The sequence below is a fragment of the Camelus bactrianus genome, chromosome 1 (genome assembly GCF_048773025.1).
Source record: "Camelus bactrianus isolate YW-2024 breed Bactrian camel chromosome 1, ASM4877302v1, whole genome shotgun sequence".
In the NCBI taxonomy this organism is placed as follows: Eukaryota; Metazoa; Chordata; class Mammalia; order Artiodactyla; family Camelidae; genus Camelus; species Camelus bactrianus.
This window is the reverse complement of record NC_133539.1, coordinates 68,477,247-68,488,869: the sequence shown is the minus strand read 5'-3', so window position 1 is coordinate 68,488,869 and position 11,623 is coordinate 68,477,247.

The following is an 11,623-nucleotide window of genomic DNA, read 5'->3' as shown; positions in this document are numbered from 1 at the left end:
ATATGATAGTTGAAATAACACAATAAATGGTAATTAGTAGAATGGATTTTGCCTGAGGAATGAATCAGTAAACTCGGAGATCAGGTTTAGGAATTCTTCTTAGCAGAAAATTAATTAAAAAATATAAAACATTTACAGTATATAAATGTATATATATATTATATATATATATATTAGATCCAAATGAAGAGGAGGAAATATTTGAATGAATAATGGAGACAATTCCCACAGAATTATGGAAAGATTAAAAAAAAAAAGACACCCTGAGATTAATAGGAACCACTAGACATAAATTATGTTGAAATTTAAGTATTTCAAAGTAAGGTAAAATTGTGAAAAACTTCCAGAGAAAGAAAGAGGATCTCTTATCAAAACAACAACAACAAAAACAACAACAAAACAGAAGAAGAAGAATATTGATATCAGATTTTTAAGCAGTATGCAAGAGTGCAAGTACAGAATTTCATATCCAGCTAAACCTTCATTCAAATGTGAAGACATGATAAAAATACTCCAAGACATACAGAGTCTCTGAGTGTTTGCCGCACAAAGACCCATATGTGAAACATTTTAAAATACATTTTTACATAAATAGAAACCAATTTAAGGGATGATGGAAGAAATATGTGAAGAAAAGGTGATAAAATATCTTTGTAAAGTTTGTCTTGGTCTTAAAAAATAACTGAGACCAAAGAAAAGAGAAAGGAAAAACATGTCCATGAACACCAAGAATGAGACGTCTAGATGAACTCAATATGATGGAGCAGGCAAAGACCGAGGGACATTAGAGTATGTTAATGTCCTTGGCTAATATGAGAGAAAAGAGGGCCAACTTTAAAACAGTGAACAAAACGTACAAAACATGGAAAAAAGTGTGAGAAATTGAAAAAAAACTAATAAAGTAGAAAAAATAAAGTAATCCATGTATTAAGATATTAGGATAACTACCACAGATAAAAATGAGCTAATTTGCCAAATAAAAAACCCAAAACCCAGTTATTTGTTATTCACCAGACACATTCTAAAGCAACACATAAGCAATAGATGGAAATGAAAGGATTAAAACTGATTAATCTGGCAAATAGAACAAAATACAGTATTATCAGATAATATGAATATCACAACCTTTATACCAAAACTAGGAAAAACTGAGAAAGGATAATTACATAGCTATGCCAGTTATTGCTATAAATGTAAAAATCCTTAAAAAAATTTTTAGTAAATCAAGTCCAAAGGGCATTAAAGTGACCATACACCACACTAGGCTTTCCTCGGCTATGAGGACAGTCTTAACATTAGAAGATCTGTAAGCATAATTTACCAGCTAATATTGCTAGTACAATAAGATAAGCAAAATAAGAGACTTAACAATTGAAAAAGAGGAAGTAAAATTACCATTATTCTCAGATGATTTGATTTTGGGACCAATTTCCATAGCTGTTCTTGGTGAGAAGATTAGTCACGGTTAAAACTGGGAGTTTGTAAACCACTTAGAAAAGCAATTTGATAATATCTTATAAAATTGAACTTTATGGACTCTATAACTCAGCAATTCTACTCCTATGACTATATTTAAAAGAAACTCTGCATATGTACACTAGAAAAGGCAGATTGAGAATGTTCATTGCACTACTGTACAAATTAACAAACAAAAAATTACCATCAATAGAGGATGAATGAGCTATGGCACATTCAAAATAAATGAATACAAGAAGCGACAGTATGGACGAGTCTTCACAATATAATATTAATTAAAAAGTAAAACTATCAAAACTATTTGTGCATGATGTCCTTTTTATAATGTTAAGAACACTAATCAAATATACTTTTGAAAGAATATATATAGGTGAGGTAAAACTATTTCAAAAGGGAAGTAAAGGGATGAGGAACACAAGATGCATGATGGTGGTTACTCTGGGAGGGGGTGCCAGGGGCTGAGTTGGGGAAGACCACAGGGGAAGATGTGGTCAAGCTACTGTTGAAGTCCGAGCTTTCACACTGAAGGGTCATTTACAAATGCTTGTTACCTTAGATTAAAACTAAGGAAGTAAACACAGTGATGCCATACATGGAAAAAGGATTATGCTTAATCCAATTCTAAGTCCCTGAGATCTAAAAGAAATATTTCAAATGGGAGATTTCAGGCGCTGAGGCCCTGGAGGTGGAGGTTTCTTTAGGCAGAGCTGTCTGAGTCATATATTTAGTGGCCATTTGCTCCTTTAGGCCTGGAGGCCTGCCTACTTCCATAAATATCGGTACCAAACTGGTTGTGAAGATCATGTGTAAAGACTAAATTTCCGCTCTCAGACACCCTGTCGTTAACCAGAGGTCGGCATTTGCTTCTCCTGCGGCAGTGGTATCTTAACCAGTCTCCTTATCTAAGGCCCACCCTCCTTTACAGTTCTCTGTACTGCCTCCAGAGTGTTACTGCTAAACTGCAAAATTCATCAGATCACTTTCCCTACACCACTCTCTCAAGTCCTTGGCCAGGTATTACAGAAGCTCAGTGATCTTTCCCCAGCAGAACAGCCCCGAATTACCCATGAATTCCTGAATGTTTCCTGCAGTTCACACAGCCTGCCTTTGCACATGCTGCCCTGTCTGTCTGAAATGCCCTTGTCCTTATCTGCTGACATTTCACTCTTTTTCAAATCTCAGCTCCCCTCCTTCCTATTCTATGAAGACCTGGCAGGAGAAGGCAATGGGCCAGGAGGGTGGGACTCACCAGGAGCTCAAGAATAACTGTATCTTTAACATGGACAAAGCTTAGACACACAGAGTAAAGCCAGAGACAGACCCTGCATGTCACATCCAGGCTGCAACTGAGGCTCACTCTGGTGAGTTACACTGTGTCAGTAGTGCCAACCCAGGCGGGCCTGAAGCTCTGATCTCTACCCCAGTCTCCCAGAGGTGCTTTCTAGGCAGCAGTGAAGAAAGAGCTTGGGCTTTGGAGTTAGACTGGCTTGAGTCAATTCTGGATCTACCCTTTAAAGTGCATCGGATCTATGGGAATTTAAATATCAGCACGCTGGAAATGAGGGAACAATTTAAATAGTGCAAGTGATTCTGCCCATCACTTTATTAAGTTAGTGGATGAACCTCAGCAAGCAGGAGATGACACACTAGAATCTGTTGCTTATGCAAAACCACATATGCTGTACTTTACTGACAAATTAAAGGACTGCCACAGTAATTTCTGACTGTGAGCAGTGTTTACCTCATGCACTGATTTTGAAATCCTAACCCCTGGGTGAGATGCTACTCCAGTGCATAAGCTGTGACTTTGAACAGGATTCTCAAGCTCCCTGAACTGTGATTTCCACATTCTTCAATTCTTTTAGGAGGGTGGCAGGTGGTATTTTCTAAAAGTGGTCACAGTAACATCTGCCACCCCACCTGAGCTCTCTCTCCACAAAGAGTGGGATCTATGTCTCCCCCCACCCCCACCCTCTGGGATATGCGTGGACTAGTGACTTGCTTAAAGCCAAGAGAGTAAAGCAAAAAGACTATGATGTGACTTCAGACCTACGCCAGCTTCCACCTTTTTTCGCCCTCTGGAGCACTTTCTTCTAGAGCACTGCGCTAGAAATTCATGTAAGAAATTCAATTGTCCCGAGGCCACCGTGCTGTGAAGGAACACAAGCCACACAGAGAGGCCACACTTAGGTGCTCCCGTCCCTGTGGACAGAGAGCAGCAGCTGCCAGACATGCGACTGGTGATGGCCGACATGATCCCAGCCCACAGCTGTGGGCCTGTCAGCCTCTGCATCTCCCAGCTGAGTCTCAGACACCACCGAGCAGAAACAAGCTGGCCCTTTTGTAACCTTTCCGAATTCCTGACCCACAGAATCCACACTCATAATAAAATTAATCTTTTATGCCACCAAGTTTAGGGGTGGCTTTTAAAGCAGCAATAGAAACTGAACCAAAGATTTTTCTGAGGACTGAACAAATATAATTTACATAGAGCCCATGACACACAGCATGTGCTCAGAAAATGGTGGCTGGTTCTGGCACTGTATCCTATGCCTGGTCTAGCAGCCACTCTGTTTTTCTGGGCCCAAGGCTTCTCTTTAGGAATTCCCGCCTGAGTAACTCAAAAGTTTGTGTGGATCAAATAGGATGATGCATGTGAAAGTGCTTTGGAAATTGTAATGCTCTGTACAAAATCAAAGGAATCCTTACATTTGTATTTTATCTGTCCACTAACAGCTCTGGTTAGGAGGGCACGCTCATCATCCTTTAGTGACAGTCAGTGTCTGAGATCCCAAGATCAAAGGGCCTCGGCCCGAGGTCTCACATTGGCTCCCTGTTGGAGATCATTAATTTCAACCATTCATCTAATAAGCTTTCACTAAGTACCTACTGCAAGCTGAAAATTTACATGTTGGGAGTTTTCTGGAGAAATTAGGGTACTCAGTTCAGTTCTCTAAGAAAATTCTGGAGAGTTAAGAGGACAAGAAATAAACCTGACGCCAGTAGAATTATTGTCTCTCTCAGTTCTCACAATGAGTCTGTGAGATGGGTTGTTTGTTAGTAGCCTTTCCAAAGGAGAAAACAGATACTAGGAGAGATTAACTGTCTGGCCCAAGTTCACAGCAGTAGTAAGTCAGCCCTGAAATCCAAAATCCAGGTCTGGAGATACTCCACCATGCTGCTACACTTAAGTATTGTTTTCTGCCTCAAAGAATTGTTTCTTCACATAGACCGCAAAAATTTTTCTCATCTGAGATTCAATCATTTCCTCACTAGGTAACATTCCTGTTCAATCAATTGTCTTCCGAAATTTTATGTTAAAATAATTAATAATAGCAATAGCATCCCTTTAGCACGGAACTTTTGCATTTACAAAGCACGTTCTCTTCATCTTTCTCTTCCTGGGTCCTCTAAAAGCGCTGTCCGGGAAGCATAATGTCATGCCCAAGGTCTCACAGACAATAAGTAAGCAAATGATTGCACTTGAATTTGCTGTTATATTGTAAGAGGAGTATTTCCTTAATGGTATGTAATTTGTCTCACATTATGCATCACCTGATTTTAAGCGCCACTGAAAATTTGATAAAGGCTTATCGTCATGTTCAAGATGGATTTTACATGTTATGATGCTCACCTCATCCTACACAATATTCATCTCATGACACAGTATGCATGTACATTGTGGACAAGAAATATTCGATCAGTTTTTTAAATGTCTTCTTAATAATTTCGATTAGTTTTTGGTTGACCTCCTGTCAGCTCAGGTTGGATGACTACTACATTCTCCTTGAAATGGGACTAGCAGAGGTTTTTTACCAGGAGTAGAAGGATCAGCACTTCCATCTCCTTGTTTGATTGTACTTGCTACGTAGGTCATCTTCTTCAATCCACTGTTTGTCAAAATCTTTTAAGGCAGAAATCATTTTAACTCATTTTGAATCCATTTTGAAAAGGATAGTTTAGTTGAAACTGAATGATATAACCTGAAGATACGTTTGATGGGGTTCATTTGAACTTGAGGATGTCACAATATGCTGAGAGCCTAAAAAGAATGCATGTGACTACCCCACTACTCAACTCCTGTTCTGCCTTCAAGACGTCTTAGATATGTTAGAAGGATGGGATTTTCTCATGCAGGTGTGAACACCAACATGGGTAGCAGCGCCCATCCCCTTATCAGACATTGGTAAAACTTTCTTTTTTTATATTTATAATATAAAAATAGAAATTCTTGGTGCCTGCTTAAATCCACACGTGTGAAAAAACTACATAGAAATATACGCATACATATATACACATAAACAAGTGTAAGAAAAAATAGAGAAAGTCTAAACAAGCACCATGGACCGTAAGAGTGTTGACTTCCTTCTTCTGGTATTAGACTGTAAGTAAGCAAGATGCCATTACAAGGTGAAGGATATAGCTCCGTCTCTTTCAATTTTGTTTTTGTAAGTTTCTTTGAATCCATAACTATTTCAAAAATTACATAAATAGAAGTTCTAATATCCATTTGGCATCCCAGTAGATTGTTGAATGCATCTCCAAACAGGCCCTTTTTGAAGACTGTGGCTCTGGCTCACTGTGAAACCTAGCAGAAGTGATCTCCTCTCTTCAAACCTTACTTTTCCTCATCTATAAAATGGATAGTTTGGCTCAAAGCTCCAGTCTGCTCTAAAATTCTAGGATTGCATGCACATAATTTTGAGGAAGTATAAGTCTCTCTCAGGTTGTAGTATCGTGAAGCATCTCTAGCTGGTGGAAGGAAATGTGGCCAAATGTTTGATACCAAGTCCTCTGTCCTGGAAGGTGGACTTAAAGCCATTCACCCCTTCCCACAAGCTCCTGAGAGTCTTGGAACTGAGCGAAACTCCAAACATTTAAGAATATTTTCAACAAGAATCAAATAACACATCACAGAGACTGGATAAAAGAAAAATGTCACATTACCTGCTGAAAATGATGTCTACAACACAAGACCTCCAGAGTCCATTGAGAGTACACGGTAGCTATACCCTGCTTTCATGACTTGTTCAGACTGTCCAGAATGCTAACTGCAAAGAAAAACACCCCTTAGCAGCCAAGTTGGAAGAGCTGCAAAGGGATTTGTAAGTAAGCCTCAGCCTCCAGGAATTTGTAAATGTCACCCTGACATTGAAGGGGGAAGTTGATTGTTCTCCAGTGCTTAGCAGTTAAAAAACTCATCCTTGGAGAAAGTCAAGAGGTGTGGCTTCATCTTTTTCACATCTACAGACAATCTCTTAACCCTGGTAACTGCTCAGTTGGAAAGATATATTTACCTTGGCTTGGGAACCAGGAAGAACAGTTCCTGTCATAGCTCTCCTGTTGGCCATATCTTAGAGCTGTTTCAGCTATGTGTCTTCCTCTGACCGAGTTATTTCTTGCTTCCTTTCTTTTTTTTTTTTTAATACTTGTTGTTTTTGAGCAGTTTTAGATTTATAGCAAAACTGAATGGAAGGAAGAGAGATTTCCCACAGACACCCTGCTCCTACACATTCATAGCCTCCCCCATTATCAATATCCCCCACCAGAGTGGTACATTTGTTACAAATGAACATCATTATCACCCAGAATCCATAGTTTACATTACATTTCCCCTTGGTATTGTACATTCTATGGGTTTAGAAAAAAGTAAAAAGACATGTATCTACCATTGTAGTATCAAAGACAATAGACAATAGTTTTATTGCTTTAAAAATTTTCTGTGTTCTGTTTATTGATCCTTCCTTGCTCCCTAATTCCTGGCAATCATTTATCTTTTTACTGTCTCCACAATTTTGCTTTTTCCAAAATATCATATAGTTGGAATCATACAGTATGTAGTCTTTTCAGATTGTCTTCTTTCACTTAGTAATATGCACTTATGTTTCCTCCATGTCTTTTCATGGCTTGATAGCTTTTTTTTTTTTTTTTTTTAGTTCTAAAAATATTCCATTGTCTGGATGTGCCACAGTTTATTTATCCATTCACCTACTGAAAGATGTCTTGGTTGCTTCCAAGTTTTAGCAAATATGAATAAAGCTGCCATAAACATCCATGTGCAGATTTTTGTGTGGACATAAGTTTTCAGTTCATTTGTGTAAATACCAAGAGTGTAATCATTGGATCATACAATAAGAATATGTTTAGTTTTGTAAGAAACTGCCAGACTTTCTTCCAAAGTAGCTGTACCATTTTTGAATTTCCAACAGTGAATGAGAGTTTCTGATTCTCTATATCCTAGCCAGCATTTGGTGGTGTTATTGTTATGGATTTCGGCTGCTCTAGTAGGTATGTAGTTGTAGCTCATTGTTGTTTTAATTTTCAGTTCCCTAATAACATATGATGTGAAGCATCTTTTCATATGCTTACTTGCCATTTGTATATCTTCTTTGGTAAGGTGTCTGTTCAGGTCTTTTGCTCATTTTTAAAATCTATTAGTTCATTTTCTTATCATTGAGTTTTAAGTGTTCTTTGTATATTTTGGATACCACTCCTTTATTAAATATGTCTGTTGCAAATATTTTCTTCCAGTCTGTGACTTGTCTTCTCATTCTCTTTCACAGAGCAAAAGTTTTAAATTTAATGAAGTCCAGCTCATCAATTATATCTTCATTGATCGCATTTTTTCCTAAAAAGTTCTTGCCAAACTCAAGGTCATCTAGATTTTCTCCTATGTTAACTTCTAGGGTTTTTAGAGTTCTGCATTTCATATTTAAGTCTATAATCCATTTTGAGTTAATTTTTGTGAAGGGTTTAAGATCTATGTCTAGATCCTTTTTTTAAAATTGCATATGGCTATTTATTTATCCCAGTACCATTTTTTGAAAAGACAGTCTTTACTCCATTGTATTACCTTTGCTCCTTTGTCAAGGGTCAGTTGACTATATTTATGAGGATCTATTTCTTGGCTCTCTACTTTGTTCCACTGATCTATTTGTCTTTTTTTTTTTTTTTAACAAATACTGTACTGTCTTGATTATTGTAGCTTTAGAGCAAGTCTTAAAGTTGGATAATAGTAGTCCTCTAACTTTTGTCTTCTTCACTATAAGTTGGCTATTCTGGGTCTTTTGCCTCTTCATATAAACTTTAGAATTAATTCATCAATGTTCAAAAAAAATCTTGCTGGAATTTTTATTGGGATTGCATTGAATCTTTAGATCAAGTTGGGAAGAGATGGCATTTTGACAATGTTGAGTCTTCCTACTATAAACATGAAATGTCTCTTCATTTATTTAGTCCTTTTAAAATATTTTTATCAGAGTTTTGTGATTTTCCTCATATAGATCTCATAAATATTTTGTTAGGTTTATACCTAAGTATTTCATTTTTTTGGAGTGCTAATATAAATATAGTGTTTTTAATCACAAATTCTGCTTGTTCATTGCTGGTCCATAGGAAGGCAATTGACTTTTGTATATTACTCTTGTATCTTACAACCTTGCTATAATCACTTATTAATTCCAAGAGGCTTTTTTTTTTTTGGTTGATTCATTGATTTGCTACATAAATAGTCATGTCAACTGAGAACAAAGACAGTTTTATTTATTCCTTTCCAATCTATATACTTTTTATCTACTTTTCATGCCTTATTGCATTAGCAATAACTTCCACTATGATGTTGAAAAGCAGTGGTGAGAAAACACATCCCTGTGTTATTCTTGATCTTAGTGGGGAAACTTTGTTTCATTAAGTATAATGTTAGTTATAGGGTTTTTGTAGATGTTCTTTATCAAGTTGAAGATGTTCCACTAATCCTACATGGCTAAGAGTTTTTTAAATCTGAATGAGTGTTGAATTTTGTCAAATACTATTTCTATATCTGTTGATATGATCATGTGATTTTTTTCCTTTTTAGCCTGTTGATATAATGGATTACATTAATTGATTTTTAAATGTTTAATAATTATTGTATACCTGAAACAAATCTTTCTTGGTCATGGCATATAATTATTTTTATATATTGTTTGATTCAATTTGCTAGTATTTTGACAAAGAAAATGTGTTGATAATTGTATGTCTATGTTCATGAGAGAGATTGGCCTACAGTTTTTTTTCTTTGTCTTTGTCTGGTTTTAGTATTATGGTAATGCTGGTCTTATAAAGTGAGTTAGGAAGTATTCTCTCTGCTTCTATTTTCTGGAAGAGATTATAGAAAATTAATGTAACTTCTTATATTATTTTTAAAGTTTTGTAGAATTCACTATTGAATCTATCTGGGTCCCACTCTTTTAAATAAAAAATTTACTGAGATATTTATAGATTCACATGCAGGCATAAGAAGTAATACAGAGAGATCTTCTGTGCCCTTCACCCAGTCCCCCCCAGTGATGCATCTTGCAATACTATAATGCAATATCACAACCAAGATATTACCATTGATACACTCCACCTCTATTACTGGTATTTTTCATTTGTGTATGTATTTAGTTCTATACAATTTCATCACATGTGTAAGCTTATTGTTGACTAGCATAGTCAAGATACAGAAAAGTCCAGATTTCTTTTCATCCTTTCTGCAGCAGTATGGATTCTACAAATGCTAAGTGATAGAAACTCATTGGATACTTATCAACACATTTTCTTAAGGGATTTCATTTCTTACAACTCACAGCTGTTATCTAGGGTCTCCTTTGTTCTATTGTTCCTAGAATGGGCCCCATAGGCCATTGCAAGGAACTATGGTTAATGGGCTTATTTCTGCACCAGAGTTGCTGAATTCAGCTTCTTGTTCATGTTTGACATACATCACGTTTTAACTGTTAGAAGCTAGCAAGCAAGACACAACCTCCTTCTCAGATGAAATCACCTATCTACATTCACAGGGCTGAGGGATGGCACTTCAAATCCATGACAGTCAACAGGATAAGTAACATGTTCAGCTTGACTTCTGAGAGTCTAAGATAGAGTTATGTCTACACAGCGCATTGATGGTTTGGAGGAAAAAGTGCCAGATAATGTAATTTATTTATTCATTAAACAAGTATTGGGAGATGATTATGTGTCATCTTTGATAGGGATACAAAGATGAACTGAACAAAGATTTTTGCCCTAAAACAATTTATGCACTAGCTAGGGAAATATGACATAAATTCAGTTAGTCTTCTTTCCCACAACTTCACACCTTGTGCTCTAGCCAAACAAACTACCCATTCACTAGTCACCAAACTTCACACGGTTTCCTTGCCTCTGCCTTTGTTCATAGTATTTCCTCTGACTGGCCTCCTCTTGCTTCTCATGACCACTTCTTTCCCCAAACCGAGATCAAATGCGAACTTCTCCATGAAGATTTTCCTGACACCCCCTAAACAGTAAGTGATCTCTCCCTCCTGAGGTCCTTTATGATGGCTTTAACATGTCATACTTTGTATTTGAGTTATTTATCTCTATGGTTAAGTTCCCTGGTAGACATGAGCTTTGAAGGCAGGATCTTGTATCTATGAAGCTGAGGATCCAAACATGTCCTACCAAGTGCAATAATATTTTGATAAAACTTAGTTAATTTTCATAGCAAGTCTTCATCCTATTTCCCCTTCTTCCTCTCTGCATGTGAAAATTAAAATGTGGTTATGCTGCAAATATTTGATATGGACCTTAGAAAATATGAGCCAAAAGCACAGGACAACATAATATTCTCATGTTTTTTTCTAATATTTGTTTTATGATCCTGCAAGCATTCCCAGACTTCCTGTGGCAAAGATCATTCTCTCAGTTCCTAAGCAAAATTCCTTAAGGAATAAAAGGATTGGGCAATATTCTACTATCAGAGTTGGAAGGTACCTTAAGGATTATCTAATTCAATCAACTTGTTTTAATTTAATTTAATTTTTTAATTTTTTGGATTTTGGTGGGGGTGTAATTAGGTTTACTTATTTATTTATTTATTTATTTATTTATTTATTTATTTAAGTGGAGGCACTGGGGATTGGACCCAGGACCTTGTGCATACTAAGCATGCACACTACCACTGAGCTATTCTGTCCCCCCTCAACTTGTTTTAAATATAGGGAAACTTGAGGCTTGGAAGGGAGATGAACCTTGTTCAAGGTCACAGAGTGATTCAGGGGCCAAGCTAGACCTGGAGTGTTGGTCTCTTGGTGGTTACTGCAACATGTCTGTCTATATACCAGATCAAGTTGCCAAGTGGATC